Raw genomic sequence first — 27,190 nt, 5'->3', positions numbered from 1 at the left:
TCAAAAAACGCACGGTGGCTGACACCTGTAATCTCAGTGCTTTCGGAAGTCTAGGTGGGAGGATCCCTTGACTTAAGGAGGCTGAGACCAGTCAAGCAACACGGTGGGACCCCATCTCTGTAAAAAAATTAGCCGGGGATGGTGGTGCGTGCCTGTAGTCCGAGCTACTTGAGAGGCTGAGGCAAAAGTATCGCTTGAGCCTAGGACTTGGAGTCTGCAGTGAGCTATGATCACACCACTGACTCCAGCCAGAGCAACAGAGGGAGACAATGAGAACACGTGGACACAGGAAGGGGAACATCACACTCTGGGGACTGTTGTGGGGTAGGGGGAGGGGGCAGGGACAGCATTATGAGATACACCTAATGTTAAATGACGAGTTAATGGGTGCAGCACACCAACATGGCACATGGATACATATGTAACAAACCTGCACGTTGTGCACATGTACCCCAAAACTCAAAGTACAATAATAAATAATAAATCACAAAACACTTGTAATTCCAAATCCAGATATATAAACCACAGGAATACTTAGATAAACACACGTTATACACACATATACTATATGTATGATAATATATACTTGTATGTTCAACTTGGGAAAGGTTGATTATTTTAGAAACAAACTAATAATTCTATTGCCTTGTGCTCTAATGATTTTCAATTTGAAGATGTATTTGGGATCAAATACATGAGGCTCCATATACAAGACATCTTTCTTTCCCCTCTTCTCAGCATCATTTTTTGGCTGATTATTGGACTACATCTGGGATATCTAGAACTAAATTCCTGCTTAGTGTTTACTTGCTCAGAGCATAGGCTTTGAAATCGTCCTGTTTTGCCTCAGTCTCCACAGTGGTACCTACTAACCTCATGACTAGGGGATCGTGTAGCATTTCTCTAAGCCTTGTTTTCTTAGCTGTGAAGTGGTAAATTGTGGAAGTGCTTTGTTCATAGGATTTCTGTGAAAACTGAATTGGGTAAAGAATGTAAGGCATTTAGCACAGTCAAATAACCTGGATTACAGTAACTTTTCAAGGAGTGTTTATTAGTACTTAAACTGTCATTGTCATCAAAGTCTGTTTTTACGTATGAACTTAGAAATGTCATTGTAACCTTCTCAACTCATTTGGTCATTTAAAATAGAAAGGTTGAGTTAGGTGTTTCTTAAATTTCTCTTTAGCTCTGATACTATGAGTCTGACGTTAAGTAATGCAAAGTTGGTAATTAAATCTTCCCCTTTCGTGATGTAGGAGAAAGGCATAAAAAATTTCTGTGTGACTAGACTCCCTTGCAAGTTTAATAGAATTGTAATTACGTAGCATTTTGAATAAAGCGTTCATTCTGGAAATCATTAAGTTTACTTTTCTTAACTCCGTATTTTGTCAACTGTGGAAAAATTGGGATTTAGGAGTAACCTCTGATTTAAAATTCCACCTACTAACCATTTAAATTGTAGTCTTGTAATTTCCTAACTTTGGTCTTGAAGGTGTTTCTCATTCTTATGCGTTATTATACAGTACTATATATTTATGCAACATAAAATGTATAGTTTTAATTATTGCACATGTTTACATATGAAAGGTGTAGTTTTGAATTTATCATTATTAAATTTGCTAGTTTTGCTTCACTATTCATTTTGGACACTTATCCACATTAGTACATGCAACTCAAGTTTATTCTTTTGAGCTACTGTATATCATTCAAATGTATGAATAAATAACCTTGCTTTGGTGGACATTTAAGTATTTTCATGTATCAGTATGAAAAGCAGTTTCAAAATGAACATTCAAATATACATTGTCATATATGTGTATAATATTTGTATATATGAAGGTTCCTGTGGGTCATATATCTGAAATCAAAATTACAAGTGTTTTGTACCTTCTATAATTAATTTTACTCTCAATTTTAAGTAAACAAGATTAGTTTTTGCACATGATGCATCTCTTTATTCAGTTAAAATTACTGACATAATTAGAATACCACTTAAAACTTGAGAATATTTTCAAGGGTATTTATGCAAAACTTACATAAATGTGTTGAAAAGTCCTTTTGTATATATGTAGAGATTACATGGTATGTTAAATTCATCAATTTGCCTAAATATCAAGTTATACTTAGGTAGTGTCCATACACCATGATTTTGCTTGACTGAACTCCAATATGTATATCCGGAGTACTTTTTAACATTCATAGGTTAAGTGGCCTGTTTTGGAAAATGATATTAAAAGTGTAATTCAGATGAATGCTTAAAGATTAAAAATGAATGAGCTTTCGTATTAATCATCAATATGACAACCCTAAAGGGAAGCATGATTTTCAAATGTACCTCCTTGTAGGCAGGATAATTCAGAAATGCACAGTGCATATTAGATATGGGATTTGAGTCATAGTGTATTTCTCTAAGAATGTAATTTATTGTACTTTCACATCCACCCCACTGAATATGCAGAGTTTAAGATGCAATGGCCAGAAGACATGAGCGTGTCACTAGAAGGATGTGGACGTGGGCTCCGGGGCTGTTGATGATGACGGTGGTGTTTTGGGGTCATCTGGGGAATGGACAAGGCCAAGGTAAGTGCAAGGATTTTCTAATTCTTTGCGAGTTGGATGCGAATTTCACTTTGTGATGAAATTATGTTGAGTCTTTGGTTTGATGTTTAAGCAATTTGTTACAATCTTCCGTCAGGTTTTTGTTACAGGGCATTGTAATATCTCTGCACCAGTTAAATTGAAATAGAATTAGGTGTGAGTAAATGCACCAAAATTGAAGCCATCTTTCTGAAATTGGCTTTTCTCTGTTGTAGTTGGTGATATGTATATATATGTGAGGTATTACGAGGCCATATATATGCGGGTGTGTGGGTTTTGGGTGGGTGGGTGTGCCTGTGAGTTTGTGTGTGTGGTATTTTACAGGAACACGTAGCATATAAAGTTGTTGTGATGTTGAAGAAAAGTTTTTGGATGTTTGTCTCTTTAGGGTTTTTATGTTTTTGGATGTTTGTCTCTTTAGGGTTTTTATGTTTTACATTTTAAAATTTCAAGAACCTATTCTTAAAGGATGTGATGTTCTTTAGAAATTAAATGAAAAATGTGACGTTTCTCACTCTTCTGCCAAGTGTATTTAGGGGAAATTAATGAGAGAGTGGAGCTGCAAGGTTGTGGCATCCTGAAATGTCTGTTGGAGAGTAGAAAAGGGCCGTAGATTTTGGAATAAGGCTTTCAATACTGATTTCATCAATACCTGTATGGAGTGGTTTGTGCCAAATCCAGTATCTGTGAATGTATTTTGTGATAAGTATTGTATTATTTTTGGAGGTGTGTTGCCTGCTCAGATACAAATTGCCATTCTGTATTTTATGTGATAAAACATCCTGACACCCCTGAAATTTTCTTTTCCTTTTGGAGCAAGTATATTCGGCATTGATTTTCTGCATTTTCAAGGCTTGAAGTGAAATCGGTGAGCAGGAAGTTTACAGAGTTATTTCAAGGGATAGGTATATTTCTCCAGATAAAATTGAAAGTGTGCAGTGTTATTATATAATTGTGATGAAGTTGAGCTTTGCTAGTTTGGAGTATCTAATAAAGTTTAACACTTTTTAAAAGATCCTTCAAAAAGAGCAGTTTTCTTGCCATATGTAATATTGTTCAATGAAGTTTTGAAATGAAATAGATATTTTTCAAAACCACAAATGCATCTGTGCCTTTGTATATGAACAGTTGTATATACATGTAAGCAGATAATACATTTTGTTAATTAAGATCAGCTTTGATTTTAATTTTTCTTTCCTGTCATTCAGAATTTGTATTTGCATCTAATAGAATTCTCATTATTATTTTTTGTGATAAAACTAATGTAAAATATATTCAATACACATAGTAGTTTTTTTCACCAATGGTCTAAAACAAGAATATGTAGACAGTAGCTACGTTGGATTTCTGTGGCTATAAGAGTTGTCTATTTCTCTGGTAATGTGTAGAATTACTAAAATGCAGCATGACAACTGTTTCTCTGTAATAGCGATCCAACATGACATGTAGTATTACACAAGGTTGCTAAAACCTTCCTCTGACCATCATTTCCAGTAATTGTGGCTTGTTTTAGATGAGGAATAGGTTATTAGATATATAAAATATTTGAGAAAAATAGGTATCTTCTCTCTTATTTACCCAAACCCTTTTATTTACTCAATATTGATGGCTCAAGTATTCTATCTTTCACCAGGGACCATCATTTATTCAAAAATGGCGTGAAATCAATTTCAAGTCTGGCTGTAGTGAAGCTTCTAGCGGTAAATGCAAGTTAAGTAATTTGTTTTCTTTCTAAAAGGATAAATTAAAATAGACAATGATTCAAAGAACAAAACAACTTAGCAGAAAACATAATGGAATGCTTTGATATTCTGATTCAGGGAATTTTGCTTCCTTAGTGGTAGCTAGATTGAGTGAAGGAGATTGCTTCGGTATAATGAGCAAATCTTATCATTGCAAGTATAACCCAAGCTGCATATCATCATTTAGCTCAATAAGCCTCATTAAATATTAAATATTACCTTTTAACTTTTATGCAATGAAGCAGAATTTAAAAATAAAAGTTTTAAAAATTAAAGTTTTTATTACTAAGTATCTTTTAAAATACAAATCTCACAGCTCCTTATTGTCAAGAAAAGAACATATGAAAATTTATAAATAAGGTTTTCTCTCTATTAAGTTTACAGTCTTGCATTAAATATTGGTTATTGGGACCCACCGTGTCCAAGATTATGATTAAGTATCAATGAATTATGACTCTTGCAGCAAATATGCATGCAAATGTTATAAGATTATTTTCACATTATTTCACATAATTTCTTAAGCATAATAGGATAAATAAATTATAGTTTCTACACAAGTTCTTCATATTTATGAAAAGACCATGTTCCAAATATTTCAGTTATTGGGGAATCCCAATGTCATATTCATGAATGGACAATGTTCTAAATGTTTCAGTCATTGGGGAATCCCAATATCATATTTATGAATGGACCATGTTCTAAATGTTTCAGTCATTGGGGAATCCCAGTGTCATGTTTATGAATGGACCATGTTCTAAATGTTTCAGTCATTGGGGAATCCCACTGTCGTATTTATGAATGGATCATGTTCTAAATGTTTCAGTCATTGGGGAATCCCAGTGTCGTATTTATGAATGGACCATGTTCTAAATGTTTCAATCATTGGGGAATCACAGTGTCGTATTTATGAATGGACCATGTTCTAAATGTTTCAGTCAATGGGGAATCCCAGTGTCGTATTTATGAATGGACCATGTTCAAAATGTTTCAGTCATTGGGGAATCCCAGTGTCGTATTTATGAATGGACCATGTTCTAAATGTTTCAGTCATTGGGGAATCCCAGTGTCGTATTTATGAATGGACCATGTTCAAAATGTTTCAGTCATTGGGGAATCCCAATGACATATTTATGAATGGACCATGTTCTAAATGTTTCAGTCATTGGGGAATCTTCCTAGAGAAACCGTGTGAGAAATTGTAGCTAAGCTCAAAAACGGAAGACAAAGATCGATTTAACGCGGAATGTAGATTAATGTCATAGTATTATCGCGACAGTGTGCAACCACTACTTATAAACAATGATAGAAGAAATGCAGTCTGAAATCTGAATTCTAAATAGGAATGTAGTGCCATTATCCCTCTGGGACCCTTAGGGTCAAAATAAGAGAAAAGGGATGAATGGTGGGTTGGAAGTAAGTCAGTGATCCTTGTCAATTTTTTGTATCTGTCAAGAAAAGCATCTGCTTGAGGACATCCATTTTCCTACTTCTGAGTTACAGAATAATAGGTACTTATCCTGAATGTGACATTCCCTGACGTGGACTCTGTGTCTTTGCTGCTTAGGTGGTGTGTGCATGAGAAAGTGCTTAACATCTGAAAACGGAGACAATGCTTAGAGAAAGATATATATGAATTTTAAAAGGAAATATACCTACGATGGAAATAAAACAAATGGCATAAATATCTAGCTGTATTTGGTCTTTTTGGTAACTATTTCAATATATACATTTTCAAACAACTAAGTTCAGCACTGACTTTGGGAGAATCTAGATAAAACTGAACTGACATATAATAAGCATTGGTGTAATTAATAGCACAGCGGGCAGAACCATGGGGGTATTTCCTGAGGAAGAGGGACTATAGAGAGGCAAAAGAAAACCCAGCTCATTCTGGGGAGTGCCAGGAGCAGTTATTATATTCAGAACTGAGAACTTATTTCTGACTCACCAACCCATAGTTCTGGCTGAAGTGCAGTGGTGCAGTCATAGCTCATTCACAGCCCCAAACTCCAGGGTTCATATGGTCCTCTCATCTCAGCCTTCTGGTAGCTATGACCACAGGTGTGCACTACTTTGTCCAGCCAGTTTATTTTATATTTTATTTTCATTTCATTTGTAAAGACTGGGTCTTGCTATGTTGCCCAGGCAGGTCACAAACTCCTATCCTCAAGCAGTCCTCTAACCTAGGCCTCCCAAAGTACTGAGATTACAGGCATGAGCCATTGCACCTGGCTCAAAAATATTTCTGTCTTAATGGCTTTAACAAAGAAGTGCCATTTTGGGGATATATACAATGGTGTGCTGTTTGGGAGTGACACAAAAATAATTATAAGAAGAATGGAACGAATATGTCAGTATGTTTTCAAAAGCAAGTTAGCCGAATTTTTAAAAAAGCATAATTTTAGAGTTTTTGTAACTAACTTAGGGTTTAAATGTAGCAAAAATTTTAAACATTATCATGAATACACAGAAAATTTTAATCAATTTGGTTTCCACGATGAATTTACATGCCTAAATTCCTAATTTCAATTTGCTGCTCGATATGAGAAAGTTTGAGATTTTGAAGAAGCAAGTGGTTCTTACAAATGTATAAACTTAAATTTTGAGGACAATTTAATTTAACTTCCATTTTTATGACCAGATTTTGGGTCAGCTGTTAAGCATTCAAAAAATAAAATCTGATAATATCTGGCAATTCCAATTTTCAGTTTTATTGATCTTCACCATGAAATAATATAGAAGGTAAGGGGCAGAATTTTGGAAAAGCAGATTACTTTGTTGTCCTATTTAGCAGGTTCTCAAATTATGCCATCTTGGAATCATTACAAGTAATTATACGAAGACAGTGTCTTGTGTTTTGTATTTCATTGTTACACATCCAATTGTTCTCTAGAGATATCAGAGAAAACCCACTGAAGAAGGGAAGGTTAGATAAACAGCCCTCTCTCTCTCTCTCTCTGTCTTTGCCTCCATTTGGTTCCTTATGTTCATTTCCCAGTGCATTTCAGTTACTTTTATTGTTCCCTTCATTTTCTCTTTCATTCCAGAAGTTTAAGTGATTGCATAATTCTTTTGACAGCTGAAGGTAGTATCCGACTTTGAATGAAAGGTTTACAGCTACGGCTTTTCAATTAGAAAATCTCAGATCATGTGATCTATGAGTTTTAATATCTTAGGATCGCGACCAGTAAGGAATAATCACTTTGAAAAACCTTGATGCTACCTATAGTTTGTGATTTGTGAGGTTGCTTGGTAAATTATTTTCATTTGATAATTGAATATTGCTTCAAGAGAGGTGAGCTCAGACATTTGGCAATGCATATTGAATGTGTATTCCAAGAGACATGACCTTAAAATATCATCAAGCTAAGTAGTAGTGAAATTGAACTCTGCTGTAAAATAGAAGTCAGTGTTTCTTACATCTTTATGATATATAAATATTTTTAAATTGTGGTAGATAATAATTTGTATGGGAACACTTAATTGAATTTAATTTATCCTATGGCAGAATTATGTTACATAGGTCATTTTAGTTTTTGATTTAAGCATCTTAAAATTATAAATGCAAATATTCAACACATAAAACCCACATGAATACACACTCCCAAACATTTGAAATCCTAACAGTCATTTCCAACAGCTTTTTCCCACAAAAGAAGTCAGCTATTCTTAGAGATGACATGCATTCCCATAGCTTGAGAGGTGCACACTATAAGGTAAACAGAGAAAGGATTACAGCAGTTTAAGAATACCAGCGGATTTACTTTAAAGACAATAGACTTTTGAATTACTTGTCTTCAAAATTTGGTTTCTTGAGAAAATTATCTGTGTAGATTAATCATGCATTTCAGATACTTTCCAGACATCTGAATGTTGTTTTCTTAAAAGTAGCCAGCAAGCCTTTTTATGCAGTCTGCATGGGAGATAGTAAGAGATGTGTATGCTGTATATCTACTAGTAGAGATTGGTTTTTGAGTGCTTCCTTAAAAAATTATTTTTTCTGAAGAAAGGGATTTATTTTTTATAATTTAGATTAGATGATTTTAAATGTTTTTAGGTTTTAACCTCTCTGATCATCAGGGTCATTGCCATGGAAAAAATGCAAGTTATAGCATATTTCATTTTTATAAGGAAAGAAGTTGATAATTTAGACTTTTTTCTTTTACTAAATTGAATTACATCACTCAATATTTGGATGGCATTAATTCACAATAGTAACAAAAAAACTTACTATTCAACCTAATAAAGTATGATTTCCTTCACATTTAACTTAATTTGTTCTTTAAAACATCTCCTAATGAAGGTTTTCTCATCCTCTGAAGCTGAATTTATTTAGGAAAAAATATTTTAAACACCATCCCAAGTGATATAACTATTTTTATTGAGCTTTGATGTTCTATTTGAACATATTTGAAGACTATACAAGCACTCAATTTAGAATTAAGATTTTATTTGGAGATTTTGGTTGTATTTGAAATCTGTTGTGGAATTAAACATGAAGAATATGTCAATTTACTAGATGTCATTGTCTATGACACATTTTAGTCTTATCTTTCTGCCTGTATGTAAAGAGGACTAGAAATAATTGGTGTAAACGGGAAAAAAGAAGTAAAGTGGTAGGATCAGATGTGAGAAATATATAAGCTAAGATACTCTTTTTTTGTTTGTTTGTTTTTTGTTTTTGTGAGACAGAGTCTTGCTCTGTTGCCCAGGCTGGAGTGCAGTGACACAATCTTGGCTCACTGCGGCCTCCACCTCCCAGGGTCAATGGTTCTCCTGCCTCAGCCTCCCGCATAGCTGGGATTACAGGTACGCATCACCACACCCGGCTAATTTTTGGATTTTTAGTAGACTAGGTTTTACCATGTTGGCTAGGCTAGTCTCAAACTCCTGACTTCAAGTGATCCACCTGCTTCAGCCTCCCAAAGTGCTGGGATTTCAAGTGTGAGCCACCAGGGCCAGCCTAAGCTAAGATATTCTAGAAGCTAATAATAGTAAAATATAATGTAAATTGTTTAAAATTAATCTGTATATGAAATTTTTTCTAGGACTTTCCTGCCAGAAAAGTAGGAATAGAATGGCAGAAGGAACGAGGTTCCTTCTACAAGCAGGCACACATCCTATTTCATTTTATCCTGTGATCAGTCTCATAACCATCTCCTGGTGTGAAGTGCTAAAACTGTGCTTTAAGAATAACTTAAGTCCTTTATGTACAAACTAAAGTATGAGAGCCTGAACCTTGGAAACGAAGAGATTCCAAAAAGCCTTATGTGTGAGACTGGGTGCCACAGATCTTGGCAGAAATTACTGCTTATTCTTAATTCTTACTGTTCCTTTCTAACACTTCAACTTATAATGCCAATATCTACCTCAGCCTAAAGACAAGCTCTAGAATCACTCGTGTTGCTTATTACATTTCTTTTAAAAAACTCATGAATTACACATGAATTTCAAAGTTGCCAACTGAGATTCCAAGGACTTAAAAAAAAAACCTGGCACCTTTCCATTATAAAGGCTGTACGCAGTCTTCATAGTGTTTTTCTTTTTTTTTTTTTTTTTTTTTTTTTGAGACGAAGTCTCGCTCTGTCACCCAGGCTGGAGTGCAGTGGCGCAATCTCGGCTCACTGTAAGCTCCACCTCCCGGGTTTACGCCATTCTCCTGCCTCAGCCTCTCCAAGTAGCTGGGACTACAGGCGCCCGCCACCACGCCCGGCTAATTTTTTGTATTTTTTTTTTTTAGTTGAGATGGGGTTTCACCGTGGTCTCGATCTCCTGACCTCGTGATTCACCGGCCTCGGCCTCCCAAAGAGCTGGGATTACAAGCGTGAGCCACCGCGCCCAGCCCATATTGTTTTTCTTTAAGGGACGTGCCTCATCCATCAGCAACTTTTCTTCCTTAAATCATTATATCTTGCCTAAAAAGGTTTTCTCAAAAGTTAGGAAGCACTAAGATTTGCAGATTGTTATATCACATCTTAATCTACGTGTCAACTTTAGCATTATCAAAGCATGAACTGTTCTGGGATTTCATAGTTAATTATGTTTGTCACAATAACTGGGATGCAATTGTTTTTCTTCTGATGATTTTGGACTTGCTTTTCTTATGGTAACTTCTGATGCTTTTTTGTAAGATCTTCCTCTCTTTTCTCCATCTGGTTATCTTCTTACCTTCTGTCCTTTAACTCAGATGTCACCCACACTGTGTGTCTTTCTGGATTGCTTCTTATTTAACTGTTGCTTCTCATAGTTTACATACCTCCTCCTATACCACACTATCGATATTTCTCAAACTGCACTATATGCTGGGTTGTGTCTTTATTTATTTATAAGCTCCTTGATAATTCGGACTATATATTTGTATATTCAAAAAATACTTATGAAATGTTTACTTTGGGTCAGGAATTATTGAGTGAAGGGAATTGACCAAAACTCTGCCATCATGAAGCTCGCATTCTAACTTAGGGAGACAGATAACAGACAATGAGCCACATAAATATGCAAAGTATTGTAAGTTAGATGGTGAAAAGTAATCCTGGATGGGGATCAGATAATTTTCAAAGGGTAATTTTTAACTGGGTAGTCAAGAAAGGCCGCACAGAGAAGATGGCAATTGGAAGAACAAGGTGGTGAGAACTGCTGAGTCTGGAGCAAACACACAATTTGGAGTAGTAGAAGATTCCAGAAGTAACAGAATAGAGGCGAAGAAGTGGGAATTGTGTGGAGTCTTACTTCCTGTTGTAATGACCTTGGCTGTGCTTTGAAGTGAGGTGGAAAGTTGGTAGGGACCTTAGTTTTCTTTTTAATAATTCATTATGAATTTTGAATGGTCACTATTAAAGACTCAATAATTTTGCTTTATTACTCTTGCAATTGACTACAAAATAGTGTATTGAAGAAATGTTAAATTCTAATTTAAACTGATTGAAATAGGTTTTTATCTTTTTATATTTCTCATCACTGAATATCTCATTTTTAATTAATTTGAACGCATTCTAGGATAGTGAGCCAATGCAATTTAGCATAATGCATAACTTATTATTCATCAGATTTAGGTATTAAACTGAAGATGCTAATTAGGAAAGTAACTTGTTCTGTTGGGTGATTTTGATAAAGCTACTTTCAAATGATTATCACATCCATTGATATCATATTAAGTTGTGTTTCTGGAAGCCAAATTTAGGCAGTGGTAATGAGTTAATATCTCTAAGTGGATACCTTTTATCTCTACAGTCAAGTATACTTGAAAGTGGAAAAACCTACTGGCTTCAAGTCTTGGGAACTAGGACTTACCGGAAATGTGTGTGTTTGTTTTGTTTCCTGGTGTAATTGTCTTCTCGGAAAGATGGTGTTTCCTTTTCAATAGGAAAAAATTGATCCTATGCTGCTTTAATGCTTTGCTTTCGTCAAAATAGTGTTTTCTTAGGAAAATTAACCTATCATAAAATAATGAAAAGAGAAATGCTGAAGACACAAAATGATGTCCATGTTAATATTGAGTAGGAAGCATCAAGGGACATGAGAAGAGGGAAGCAAAGAGAAGGAGAAGAGAAATATATAGTGTAACAAAAATTAGTAAAAAGGATTAGCATATACATGTAGTCAATAAGTCAATAAATGGCTGTTTATAGAAAGCCTACCAGGCACTAGGGGATATAGCAGTGAAGAAGGCAAAGACACAGTTGGCTATACTGTAGTGAGGAGGGAAAGAGGACGAAGACATACAAATACCTAAACAAAGCAATGGTGTGAAGGGCTATAAGGTCCACTACTACGAAGAAGATTACATGTGATAACATGGCTGAGTGAAACAGGCAAGTAGGAAGGCACTGATCTGGCTGTAGGTATTTCAGAGCATTTTTCTCTCTGAGGAGGTGATATTTCATTTAGAGTTGAGTGAAGACAAATAGGAAGGTACTTTGAAGATCTGCGGTGCTCTGAGCAGAAAGAAGGGCAGATATAAAGATTCTGTAATTTAAAAAGAGAGCTTGATAGTTTCTTACAAAGAAAAGAAGGCCGATTTGGCTGGAATGTCCATGAAGGAAGAGCATGGAGAGAGATTACATGAGTGTTCTCAGGGACCAAATCTAGATCTTATATCAAAGTGTGAATATAAATTAACTACATTGAAAAGTGTATGATGGATGTGTGATACGATGAGTTTAGCTCTTAAGAGGGTGTACTATTGTGGAAGGGTACAGTAGTGAAGGAAGGGGGTTCATTTAGCTGACTATTGCACCTGTCCAGTTGAAGGATGATGGTGGTTGGGATTATGAGTGTAGCAATAAAGTTGGAGAAAATCAGTTGAGATTGGAAGTTGATTTGAAGATGATTAAATTTACTGAGCAAGAATTATATCAAGGTATTTGGATTTAGGGACATGGGGGATTATGGTCACTTTTAGTGATATGGCAAAGTCTTGATGACATGAGGCAGTTTGCAAGTGACAGAGGTGTGGGTAGGTGCGTATGTGTGATTGATTTTACATTTTTTAATCTTAAATTAAGACGCTAGTTAGAATCCAAGTGGAGACATCAAGTAGGCACTGACAAGTCGACTTGGCTAGAGATTTGAGTTAGACCATCGTAGCCTATAGATCATGCCTAAAGTCATGAATCTAGGTGAGGGGTTGGCAAACAATTATAGCCCATGAGCCAGATCTGGTCTGCCGCCTGTTTTTGTATGGCTCATGAGTTATAAGTACGTGTGGCATTTATAAGTCTAAAATGTAAAATACAGGGAAATTTTTCAGCAGGGAAAGTTCCATAAATTTGCCTCTTGGCAACACAAAGCCTGCAATATTTACTATCTGGCTCTTTGTCAAAAATGTTGCTGACTCGTGATCTGGATGAAACCCTGTGAGGAGAGAGTGTTGATAGAAGAGAGAGAAGCACCATAGTGGAAATTAAAATTATGTCAACTGAAGAGTGTAGGGTAGAGAATTTAAGGCTGAGTATAACAGTAAGAGATTAAAATAACAGTAAATTCATTATCAGCGTGATCAATGAAACCTTTGGGGGCAAAGAGGAACTATCTTCATCAGACCTTTCACTCACTCATAGAAAGATCTTAGGCAGGAAATATAACTTGTTTGAAGATCTGAGATAAGGCTAATGTAGTTTGGACAAAGAAAGCCAATGGGAGGATGACATTACATCTGGCCAAGGATTTAGGGAAGAGCCAAATATTTCAGGCTTTTTAAAGTGATCTTTAGATAAAGAGGAGGTCATCAAGGCATTCCGAAGTTGGAAGATCAAATCACATCTGATGGGAAAAAATCTGGCTGTGTGTGCATCTAGGATGTAAGGAAGCCAACATGGATGTGAAGTTAAAATTGTCCATTGAAGATAATAAAATGAAGGCCCCAGGTAGCCTTTGCAAGGGCAGATTTGGTACAAAATCCTTATTGGAATGGGCTTAAGCAGTAACGGGAATACGGATCTATCTGTTGTGTTTAGTGGAATTTTATGTCCTTTTGTTGTGTGTGATATATAGATGGTCAAAATAAGGAACTTCTACATTTTCGGTTTTTGTTTTATTTTAATTGAGGTTTGAATTAAAAATAAGAAACTTTTATTTTCAAACTTAGAGACTGTGTTTAAAAAGTATAGAGTAGGGCTAGAAAAAAAAACATAAAACTCTCCTGATGAGGAGAGTGCTAATCATGACTCTAATAATAATAAAATACTTTTCTGATAATTTTTTGTGTGTTTCATTATTTATATATGTATGGGAAGTTGTACCCTAGCCACATGCCAATTCACCTGGTGAACTTGCTCTTCAACGTGGCACAAATATTTCCTTCTATCTTTAGCCTTCCGGGGTTTCTCACATGGACTATTGGCTCTTCCTACTTGAACCTGCTGGTAGTACCCTGTAGGAGACATGCTACTCCATGACAACAGGCACCACGCTGTAGGGGAATTACCACACCTGTCAATCACTATCTCTAGAATGTGGCCTTTCATGAGCCCTGAGATTTCATACTGTTTCTCTGAGCTGTAACAATATTTATATTGAAAAAGTAAACATGTTCTTCTATCTTTAATATTTTATATCTTATAATTTGAATATCCCATTTTCATTATACTATTTAGCTGCTAAGTTATGTTATAAAAACAAGTTTTAATTATCTGCAAACACCTTCAAATCTAATCCTTACCGGTGAAGACTGATGTCTGGTTAACATCTGCTAGGACATTTATTTCCATAAAGTATTTATAGCGCCTTTTTGTTATTGATTGGTATGATAAATGTGTAACTCTTACACAAAGATAAAATTTTTAGATTTTTGTATTTAAAATACTGGTTATCAAAAGAAAAACCCAGATGTTATTTGTTTATGTTTCTGCTTGAGGTACTGAATCTATTTCAAGTCATATTTCTCAGTATTGATATACTTAATTTTGCTGAAATAATAACACACTATCTTTAGGTACTTTTTTTCTCAGTATGTCTCCTTGTCGCTCACCATTTTCGCCTCATCTCACTTCTCATCTTTATTTCTTTTTCTTTGGTCTTCTTTTACTTTAGGGATTCTTTCAATTTAGAAGTGTTCTTGTTTTCTGATAATTACTATTCTTCTTGGATGTACACAGATATCCTTTTCCTTTTCATTTGTGAATTCATCTCAGAGGTATTTTGTGTGTGCCTTTTACTCATAGCTTCTCAGAAGTCCCTTTCGAGGTTACCGATTTAACATGTCATGTACTATAAGGTTTGCATGGCATGGTGGCAGCTGACTTTTGCCTTTACATGGATTGAAATGTTCACTCAACATGGATTGGTAGAATTTTTTTTTTTCCTTAAACATTACATTGCCTTGTAAACAAACAAAAGCAAACCCAGGACTCAAAAAAGACATTAGTATTGGTGCCCCTGGAAATAGCTGCCTTCTCACTCAAGTAGCTTTTGTCATCCAATTTTATGTGTTGTTGAACACACATGGTGCTGTCTGAGCACTCACTCACTAGTCTAGAAAACATTGCTGTTACCAGTTACCAGAAAAATCAATTCAGATTGCTCTTCACATGCCACAGATGACCCTTCTGAAAGCCATTTGAATTCATTATAAATTATAGTTATATTAGTATGACTTTAATTCATTTGTAATCTGAACTTTATGTGCAATGCATTTTTTCTCATGTTTAATCATTTTTGAATGCTAAATCATTTGCAAACAAATGGCTTGTCCTTGAGAAAGAATTTAAGGCTGAAAGTACATTAAGTGCCATCTGGGTATCTGTGTCAATGGTTTTGTCACTACGTGTGTGTGTGTGTGTGTGTGCGCATATCCCCTACTTTATCACATTTATTTGATAAAATTGATATGCAATCTCTAAATCATTGTGTCTCCAACTTTTGTTATCCCACAAATACAAAGTTTTGTCCTAAAATTGGTGGTACCCTTTGTAAAACTGGAAGCTCCCATTTGTGCAAAGGAAGGAAAAATAAAACAAACAAATTCAATAAAAAAATTAAAGGTCAGATTTCTTTTATACATGCTGAGTTCCTTTCTTTCCTTTCCATCATCCTCACATTCCCAAATCTCAACAAAGTTAAGAAATTAAAACACACATCATGAGATCATATGTTCGCCTTGTTCAGGAACTGAAGGATTACATAGACAAGACTATACCTTAATAAGTAGAGGGAGAAATATGAAGATGTAAATAGAATATGAAAATTTATTATAATGCAGTTCTATTCTAAAGTGTTTCCTAGGCAGGCTAAGAGTATGTTGCCAGGAAATTTTAAGAGACCCACTCCATTATATAGAAGAGGATGTGTGTAGATCTCTTAATTCTGAAATGTTTAGAACTGAGTACAACAGGTCTTCGAATAACGACGTTTCATTCAATGTCATTTCATTATAATGTTGATGAGAAAAAACAAATTGATTCCAATTGGGGTTCACTGTCTGTGTAGAGCTTATGTATTCTCCCCATGTCTGCATGGATATTCTCTGGATGCTCCAGTTTCCTCTCACTTCCCAAGGCTGTGCATGTGCGGTTGATTGACATGTCTATGTGGTCCCAGTCTGAGTAACTGTGGGTATGTGTGAGTGCACCTGCAATGCGACGGCGTCCTGTCCAGGGCTGGTTCCCACATTGCTTCCTGAGCTGACAGGATAGGCTGCGCTCAACTGCAAACCTAAACTGAAATAAGTAGGTAAATAATGATTTTACTAGCTTTTATTAATCTGAAATGTATGAATAGCTGAAATTTATTTCAGCATTTAATATTAGAAGTGTTTTGATCTTTAGTTACAAGTTTGTTGACGTTTTAGTTACCAAAAGCCATAGAAGCTTAACTCTTTTGATGTCAACCTATGGTAAAATCGTTTTCGCTTACTGTATTTTTGTACCAATTAACCATCCCCAATTTATCCCCCCGTATGCGTGTATCAAAACGTCACGTGACCATAAATCTATATACCTATGACCAGTTTTCAAGCACCTGTCGATGACGTTAAAGGAAGACTTATTGTAGTCCTTTTGGCATAACAAAGATGTGTGTGTTTTGTTCAAGATTGGAAAAGTTCTTTCTGTAAAGAACTAGACAGTAAATATTATAGGCTTTGCTGGCCATATGTAGTCTCTGTCTCTCCTTCATCTACTCATTCTTCTTCTCCCCTTCCTTCTCCTTCTTTAAACACTTCCAAAATGCCAAAACAATTTTTAGCTCTCAGCCATATGAAGCAAGCCGTTGATTAAATTTGGCTTGTAGGCCCATAACGTGTGAATTCCTTTACATCATCAGAATGCCGCATATATATGAAATGTTATCTATGAGAAATTAATGGTGCTCCCAGCAGAGAGAAATTAGCCTAAGTTAAGTTTGGGCTTTGGAATTCAGGGGAATGCCATGCACAAAAATGCTCTGCTTTCAAAACTAGTTACTAACAGTCCATTTCTGATATCAGAAATACATGAAAACTACCAATTGAACGGACATTATTCACTACTTTAGTGCTGCTACTCATGTGTGGTGGAAAAAGAATCCAGAAAGTTTTCCTTTCCGTTTGAACATTCATGCAATAAAAATTTCCAAATCTTTTTTTGAACCAATTTTTATCTGATAGCTCTCTTGTGTACTTTATAAGTACCTTTTGCTGCTTATTCTCAGTAACTGTATTGAAACAATCTGTTTTCCTTTATCAATCAAAATAAAATAAGAAATTTAGCTTAATACTAATATTAAGCTGAAGTGCAAGATATATGAAAAAGAGAGAAAAGAAGCAGGATAAACTGACCTTTTGATAACTGCAGAGGACAGCAGATCAAAGACTGGACTTTAACGTCTTACATTTTCAGAATCTATCACAGTAAGTCCACTGGGTCCAGAAATAGGTTTTAATCCTAGATTGAAATGACTCACAATGCTGTCATGACATTGAGTTTGATGGAAAAAGTGAAGTTAATGTTTTTCTCAATATTTTTTTAAAATCAATGATTGATTTAACTATAAAATGGACTGATTCTGAAGAACTCATTCTGACACTGGAGGTGAAAATGCTTTTACTCTAATCATTAAAATCAATTTCTCTAGATATCTGACTTTATTCTGCTTTATAACATGAAGAATGAAACTATATTTATTAATGAAGTGTAATCTAGCAAAGTGGCATAAGCATAATTATCAGTCACCTACTAAAGTTGTGTGTTTTTTTTCCATTGCATGAAAACCCTGCCTTGTTTTAATTTGTATCGACTTTTTAAAAGCAATTTTAGGTTTGTAGAAAGAAATGAATAAGCATTCACACGTCATCCTCAGCCTTTACCCCAATTTCCCCGATTTTTAACACCTTGCAGTAGTGTTGTACATTTGTTATAGTTGATGAGTCAATATTGGTACATTATTATTGACTAAAGTATGTAGTTTATATTAGAGTTTACTCCTTGTCTTATGAATTCTATAGGTTTTGTCAAATGTGTAATGACAAATAATCCTCACTACAGTGTCACACAGAATAATGGATTCACTCTCCTAAAATTCTTCCTTGATCCATCCGTTCATCGCTTCCTCTACTAATTTATGTAGAAGATAAATTAGTAGATTGAGATGATGGTTATAGGAGTTTAAAGCACAGATAGAAAACTAGATTGTCCTACCTACCCAGACTGTGCTTCTCACTCTCACTGTGCCCTTTCTTAACCTTTGGAAATGCTTTTATTCGTATATAAAATAGGCTATAACTTCATATAGTTGTATTACAAAAAGTTAATGCACAGAAAAAGACTTGTGCTAGGTATATGGTTTCTTCTCAGTTAAATGGAAGCCATTGCATGTGTTTGTCAATAGAATTCGTCATACTTTATCTCACATATCTTTACGTCATTGTTGGCACATGACATGTTTAGACTGCACAAATCTCCTCCAAATCCCTAATAGCCACTGATCTCTTTACTGTCTCCATAGTTTTGCTTTCTCCAGAAGGTCATGTAGTTGAATCATACGGTATGTAGACTTTTCAGACTGGCTTCTTTCACTTGGCAATATGCATTTAAAGGTTCCTGTGTGTCTTCTGTAGCTTGACAGAATACTATTCCATTGCCTGGATATACCACAGTTTATTTTTCCATTCACTTCCTGAAGGACATTTCGATTTTAGTGATCATGAATAAGGCTCCTGTAACATTCATGGGAAGAAGGCTTTTGTGTGCATGTAAGTTTTCAAATCCTTTAAGTAAATACCGGGAATGTAATTGCTGGGTTGTGTGGTAGGAGTATGTTTAGTTTTATAAGAAACTGCCAAACTGACTGCCAAAGTAGCTGTACTATTCTGCATTCTCACAAGCAATGAATAAAAGTTCCTGTTTCTCCTCACATTTGCCAGCTTTTGGTATCATCAGACTTTTGGATATTGGTCATTTTAATAGTCATGTAATAATATCTCACGGTTGCTGTGACTTGCAGTTCCCTAATGATACATGACTAGTAACTTCAAAATCCCCATTTGACAGCTGTATTTAGACCTTTGGACTATTTTTTAAATGAGTTGTTTTCTTTCTTATTTTCGAGTTCTCTGTATACTTTAAATACCAGTAATTTATCTGATATGTTTTGAAAATGTTTTGAATATGTTTTGAAAAAATTTTCTCCCAACCTGTGGCTTTTGTTTTCATTCTAAGCACAGTTTTAATAACAAAAGTCTTTAATTTTAATGATGCTCAATTTCTCAATTTTTTCTTTGTCTAACCCAATAAATCAGAAAGCTTTTTATCATTTCACATGACTTAATATTCAGGCAAGGTCTATATAGGCCCCTTTCAAACAGTCATAAAGTTTAGAAGCTCTGACCTCACAAACAATAACAACGACAACATAGAAACAAAAATGACAGCTTTTGATGTTGTCTCAGTAATTTCTCAATTCAAGAACAGATTACTGAGCTTTATAAGCAATACGTATAGATATCAATTTCACAATAAAATACCTTATGATATTTATCAAATCACCTTAGTTTTGGTCACTTATTACTATTAGACTAAAATGTAATTTGTCAGACATGAGAAATCCTTTGGAGTATTTTTTAGAGAACCAAGTATTTGTTTTAGCCTTTTCAGTTCTTCTCTTGCTGTTTCTCCAGTATAGTCATTCCAATTGTCTCTATAGATGTATTAATACCAGGTACATAGTAAACACAATTATCTCCCACGTGTACCCCAACCCCCTTCCCTGTTCATGCAGTGAACATAAAGGAAGCAGGTCAAAAGGAAGCAGGTCATGTACCCTGTGATGTGCTGGGTTGTAAGGAAAGGTACACAATTAATGTACCATGTCTGAGTTTTCTTCTTCTCTGTATTTGTTCCATTTAATGCATGTATGTTTTTTATTCCTTAGGCCTCTCCAGTCCTAACACACTCAGGGATACTTGATACAGCTATAAGGCTGTGTCTTTATCAGGTACCTTTGGGTTACCCCCGGCCAGGGGTGGGAAATAGAGGAAGTGAATGTCTGTATCCTCATTAAGTATCACACAGAGCAGAAACATAAAGAAGCCTGTGCCATGAATGGGTCTCTTCTTTCTCCAAAAACCACCTACCCCTTCAACTCCCACTGCTTAAAGGAAAATCTTGTATTAGTCTTCCCATTTTCTCCTCAAACTTGCTTTAGCAAAGCAGTTCCTAAACCTCTGTTAATGTATGTCCCCACCCCTAACTCAACACACAGTCTCATGTCACATCACAGAAAAGAAGTTCAAAACAAAACAAAACAAAGCCACAGTCTTATAAGAAAAATAGGTAAGTTTTACAAAAGTTGTGTACTGTATCTCTGCTTTGAATTTTGTCATTGGCCAAGGATAGTAAAACTCTTGGAAAACTATAAAACAGGAACTTATGTAATATGTTTTACCCAAGATTTTTCAAACATTTTTGGAAGGATACTTATTAACATCTTGCAGAGGTAATGTTACATGAAAAACTTAGCATAAGACCAATCAGGTATTCTATGCAATAATGCAGATATATGAAAAAATAATATAATGAAATAAATGACTTTTCAAAAGGTATTGATCCTAGATCCACATTCTTTTTTTGGTTCAGGTGAGGCAATTAGAATGTGAAAAAAAGAAGCATAGAACAACTGTCTAATGAGAGGGACGAATGCTCCTGGGTGGAAAGTTATTAGAAGATAAATTAGTAGATTGACCCTTTTGCTGTCTACGCAGGTTTTTTTTTTTTTTTGCTAGTACCAATAGAAACAAATTCATTTTATGGTTTGTGTCACTGGAAATGTATAACTTAGTGGTAGCTGTATAGCAAACTTTGAATATGTAATAATAAGAGATTAGATGTAGGTTTAATATCACTATTTAATTTATTTGCTTGAATACCAGTGAGGAATTTCCACTTAAGCTCTCGTTTTCCAGATGAGTGTTTAATTGAATTCCAGAATTCATTTTGAAATAGAACTTTGTGTAGAATATGAATTTCTTTGCAAGAAGAATCATTTGTACACTTGGGTTTGAGAGCAGTTTAATGTCAATATAACTTCTTTCCAGGCTTTCATTTCCTACTTTTTGATATGGGAATAATCTCATGGCGTGATTGTGAAAGTCTTAAAAGATAATGTTTGGGGGGAGGGGAAGGGATAGCAATAGGAGATATACCTAATGTTAAATGATGAGTTAATGGGTGCAGCACACCTACATGGCACATGTATACATCTGTAACAAACCTCCACGTTGTGCACATGTACCCTAAAACATAAAGTGTAATAAAAAAAGATAATGTTTGCAAAGATACTCTGTGCACTCAAAGCATGCTCTATGAACTTCATTGCCGTTCACATTTTGGGTTTATGAGGCTTCCATTTGCTGGCAATTGAAATGTGACTCTGAGTTAGATGCCGTGGTGTGGGAGATGATGTTTATTGGAGTTTAAAGCACAGATAGACAACTAGATTGTCCTGCCCACCCAGACTGTGCTTCTCACTCTCACCGTGCCCTTTCTTAACCTTTGGAAACACTTTTATTTATATATAAAATAGTTTCATATACTATTTTATACTATATACTTCATATAGTTGTATTATGAAAAGTTAATGCACAGAAAAAGACTTGTGCTAGGTATACGGTTTCTTCTCAATTAAATGGAAGCTATTGCCTGTATTTGTCAATGGAATTCATCATACTTTATCTCACATATTCAGTGCTTTACATCATTTTTGGCACATGGTATATTTAGACTGTGCAAGGGTTAATTACGCCAAATTTATCTATCTACAGTTAATATAGCCCAAGGTACCTTGTTTAGCTGAGCCAAAGTTTGCATTTATTAAAAATGTAAATTTATCTTGAAGTGATGCCTGATCTCACAGAACTATGGGTTCCAATCTCTAAATCACTGTGATCAGTAGTAAAACTATGTACTCTGTGTCTGTCCTACTAGCTATATTGCCGGAATCTGGAGCATGACTTTTGGGTCTTTCTGTAATGCCTTACCTCTCATCAAAATTCACAAAATTCACAAGACCTGCTCTCTGGATTGTGAGACTTTTGCATTACAAAGAAAAAGGTACTGTCCTAATGGCATTCCAAAGCCATTTGAAATGAGTTGCTGTCGTTTCCAGGGAGTCATTTTTGTGTTGGTTATCATTACTTTACCATTACCTTTTAATTTGGAAATGTTAAAATCCATTGCCATGCTCCTTGGAATATAAAGATCATATAGGGTCATTGACATGAGTCTGAAAGTATCAGTCACTGGAGACCTTCTAGTGGGATAATGTTGTTAATATTGCTGGTATTCTATTCTTCACGTTTCCTCCAGTAAAATGTAAAGTGACCAAAATATAAGCGTCACGCAGGCAAAGATTCTTTTATTTGTTCAACGAACACTGCTTTCACAGAGTAGTCAGTTAATATTCACTACTAGAATGCATGTTGAATGGCAGCTCTTTTATTTGCCATTAGCGTTGGCCCACTTGATAGCAGTTGGACAAAAAAATTGGACAAAGTGTGTTGATCTTTTATGAAAAAATAGATATCTCTTTCTTTCTTTCATTGTTGCGTTTTCTCTGGGCAAGTTGATACACACTGTAGACCTGATGTTATTTTAGGGATACAGTTGAAGTTACTAGATACTTTAGAGTTTATTTAATTATAATATGAAGCTTTGAGTTTCTGTTTCATTATTAAATAATTTATTTTATGATAGTGTTGCTTAACTTAGTGTGCAAGGCCTACAAATAAACCTAATAAATATCTTACAAACTACCTTAAAATAAATCTAACATTTTTTACTGAAATATTTTTAAACATGTTGAAGTTGGAATGCCAGGTAATTGTATACATACACACACACACATTTTCTTTTGGTTTCTTTGTTCCTATTATTGAAATTCCTATGCTAATAACCATATCAATTTATGAAACTCATTTTGAGAAAAAAGGCCTAAAATATAACTCATTTTTAAAATGATTTTCTCTTAATTTATAATGTCATACTTTAATAAAATAGGGTAGGGCAATTTTGTATAAATATTTATGCTAAGTTTTCTACATAAGTTACTGCATGTAGTCTAGTTTTTAATAGAAGGGTTTTCTTTTTCTTCAGTATCCACTTTAAAGTCAATGACATTTAGTGTTTTTTACTTTACAGTTCTAAGTTACTTATGCTTAAAAAGACATCTGACTTTTAAGTTACTGTCCAACTTGATTGTTATCTCTCTGTATCTTATCGATGTGTTCTTGAAAGTAGTTAGATTTTGAAAGACATTACTAAGAGGGCTTTTTCTCATCTTTGGAGAGTAACTTGGGGTAAACGGTTGTCTTTCGTCTTTGTCCTCCTCTCTACCCACAACTCCCCATCCCAGATCATTAGCTGAACTTGTGTGCTCAGGTTAATGTTCTGTTTCACCTTTCTTGTCAAATTGCTAGATACAACTCTCTTCAGTTATATACTGTACAAACAGAATCTCATCTTTTTAATCTCTCTCTTTTAAACAAATGTGTTCACGCTCAGATTTGTTGTCATTTAGAACAGGACTTCCTATTAGAAATATAATAATTTTCCTTCATGTTGTATCTTCAATACAAAAAAAAAAAACAGAAAAACACGTATCAATGGTTTGCATGTGTCATGCTGATAGTTGGAGGGCAACTGATATTAGAAAAAGTGACACTATATTTCTGAACACAAACCTTGTTTCATCTTAGAATTTGGTGTTGAACCAATTGTGTACCTCATAGCAATAAACTTTAATGAGTTGTTAATATGTGATTAACTGCCTTGGCCAAACTCAAAATCTTATTCACACATACAATACACACAGAGAACTTATTTTTATTTGTTCAGTCACTCCTTTAGTCCTTCATTTATTTCACAAACATTCATTGACACTTACGTGGCAGCACTCTTATAAGAATAGAATATACCCTGTTAAATCAGACATGATACTTGCTTTTGTGGAGCTTATGCTTTAATGGAGAAACAGAAAGTCAAGCAAAAACTCAAACTATATAACTTTAAATTGGATATGTGCTAATGAAGGAAAATGTGGCAGTGTAAGAAAAAATAATAGGGAGTTAAAGGATAAATAGGAGTTTGGTGGATGAAATTTATGAAGGGCTGAAGATTTCAAACAAAAGAAACTGATGCAGGAGGGTGCAGCTTTGGAGTCAAGAATGAAGTTCTAGGAGATAGCAAGGAAATGGTGGGAGAGGAGGTCAAAGTAGGTAGGATTTTATATATTATCAATGGGAAAATATTGAACAACCCTAAGCAGAAAGGCAATGATAGGGGGTCAAAGTAGGTAGGATTTTATATATTATCAATGGGAAAATATTGAACAACCCTAAGCAGAAAGGCAATGATAGGAGGTCAAAGTAGGTAGGATTTTATATATTATCAATGGGAAAATATTGAACAACCCTAAGCAGAAAGACAATGATATATATTCATCTTCATTACAAATTCTTATATCTTTAGTAGACCTGTTTTCAGGCAAAATTTCATGAGAGAATAGTAACAAAGAGAAAAAAAGTGGTGTTCTCAGATTATCTCTAACTCACCTGATGACTTTAAGCTAAATGACCTCAACATTTTGTGAGGCTTTTCCTTCTTATAAAGTAAGGAGTTTAGATGAGGTGAGGTGTCCAATTTCATTTAGCTTCAATTTCCTGTAATTTGACGGCTGTCAAGTCATGCTTTGATTTGTTCTGTTTGTGAGCCAGAGTAACTTTAAGGCAGTATATTAACTAGGAGAACTATTTCTTTACTTTTAAACTTCAAAATTATGATGACATAAGTATTTTAAAGAGCATTTAGAAAGTAGACAAATGAAAAATTTTTAACATTTTGGAATGCTTCTTGTATTTCTTTTTGAAACCTAGGTTTTTGGTGGTAGTGTTGATATTTATTTTTGCCAAACTAACCATTCCATGTAATTTTGTAGCATTTTGGGTTGATGACCACCGTAAGTCTAGTATTCCCATATGTGTTAAAATTTATCTTTACAATTAATATATTTTCACTGAATTATTTAATTAAAAATTAAACTACGATTTCTAATACATGTTCAGTGAGATATTATTAGGCATTACCTGAAAGGGATTTCTGGAGAAAGAAAGAATTTCTGGTTAAAAAGAGTTGAGCAGGTTTTCCTACAGCGATTCTCTTGGTCTCTAGGATGGTGCTACAGCATAAAATATCCTCCTAATTTACTTCACAAATTAGCCCTTAGATTTCATGAATTACTTATAATTTTTTTTGTAGACCACAGTTTCTTTGCTCTTCAGTATTACACTTGCTTATGTGAGTTTCTAAAACTAAGTTTAATTTTGGAAATTCTTAATTTTATATTTATATTTTGAATTGTGTTTAAAATTAAGTTTAGTAAAAAGCTAGGTTTTTATTTCTACCTACAAATTCAGTGTCCCATCAATAGAAAAAAAATTCTCAATAATATTTTAAAGTTACTTACTTTAGTCTTTGTCATTAAAGAATAAAATTTACCAGGCAGAAATGCCCCAGAAGCTACCTATGGAGGAAATATAAATATTATTATTACCTACTAATAGTAATATACAAAATAGTCAATTATGTGTATAGAAGTTAAATATATATAAAAGTTAAATATTTATAAATGATACAGGACTCACGTGTTTGTATTCTCTGACTGCTGTGCAGTCACAGTCTGATAAATTGATAAACAGAGTTTGCAGTAAAGAAGGAGTTTAATGATTGCAGGACAGCTGAGTGAGGAGATGCGAGCACCCTCAAATCTGTCTTTCCAGAGAGTACTTGGTTGGGGTGAAGGGATTGTAGAGGACCAGGGGCTGGATAAATGGGGTCACTGACTGGTTTGGGTTAGGGGGATTAAATCTTAAATCACCAGGATATAGAAACTTCACCCTTTAGTGAGTCAGCTTCTCCTGGAGCCCTTCGGAGGAGCTGATGTCAGTAGTTTCACTGGTATGTAGGATCTGAAAGAATACCTCAGAGAGAAAACAACATTTCACAATGCTTAAGTTGTTATCTATGAGTAGTTAAGTTAAGGGATGAATATTCTGATATATGTAAGTCATCAATTCTGATATATGTAAATCATCTATTCTGATATATGTAAATCATCAGTTCTGATATATGTAAATCATCAGTTCTGATATATGTAAATCATCTATTCTGATATATGTAAATCATCTATTCAGATATATGTAAATCATCACTACTCACTATGCTGCATGATCCTTGACAAATTTTCTGATTTCCTTGTATTATTAAGTAATAGCTGCATTCTTTTAGGATACTATTTCATGATCAGCACACTTCCTTCAGGCTCTACATAAAAATTATATAAGACTACTAAATCAGTTTATGATCTAATTATGTCATTTCTTTATTTGTCTATTATTTGCCACTGTAACTCAATTGTTCAAAGATTCAATGTAGGAGTCATATAATTCAGCCTGATTAATATAAGTATTTGCTCTAAATGACATTGGAAATATATATATCCATTATAGCTCATTTTAGCACATATGTTAATATTTCTGTTGCAGGATTCACTCAGTTATATCCTCATTAAATGTTGGTACACTTCGAAGATATCAAATGATATCAAATCAGCAATACTGAGCAGCTAGCTACATTTATGAATTTCTTATTTGCTAGTTGAAGTTACTTATATTTGTTACAATCTGGGAAGCTCTTAAAAATATAATTATGCCTTTAAATATATCTCTGCAAAAAAAACTTTTGGAAAGAATTTCTTTGGTGTCTCTGAGAACTGTGAAGTCTTAAGTCTGAACGGAATTAAAGGCATTTGTATTCATCCATTCTTTTTTTTTTTTTTCCTGAGACGGAGTCTCGCTCTGTCGCCCAGGCTGGAGTGCAGTGGTGCAA

At 34.6% G+C, this 27,190-nt stretch overlaps 1 long non-coding RNA gene across 1 annotated transcript in view; it reads left to right on the top strand.

Annotated features, from left to right (window-relative positions):
* Positions 1–2,463: 2,463 nt before the first annotated feature.
* The window catches only part of LOC134732092 (uncharacterized), a 399,240-nt gene continuing 374,513 nt past the window's right edge, over positions 2,464–27,190 (top strand). Inside the window, exon 1 of the long non-coding RNA XR_010115015.1 lies at positions 2,464–2,580. This is a non-coding gene — a long non-coding RNA (uncharacterized lncRNA). The remainder of the gene's footprint in view (positions 2,581–27,190) is intronic.

This window comes from Symphalangus syndactylus, chromosome 13 (assembly GCF_028878055.3).
Source record: "Symphalangus syndactylus isolate Jambi chromosome 13, NHGRI_mSymSyn1-v2.1_pri, whole genome shotgun sequence".
Taxonomy (NCBI): domain Eukaryota; kingdom Metazoa; phylum Chordata; class Mammalia; order Primates; family Hylobatidae; genus Symphalangus; species Symphalangus syndactylus.
This window is presented reverse-complemented; position numbering and strand designations above follow the sequence as displayed.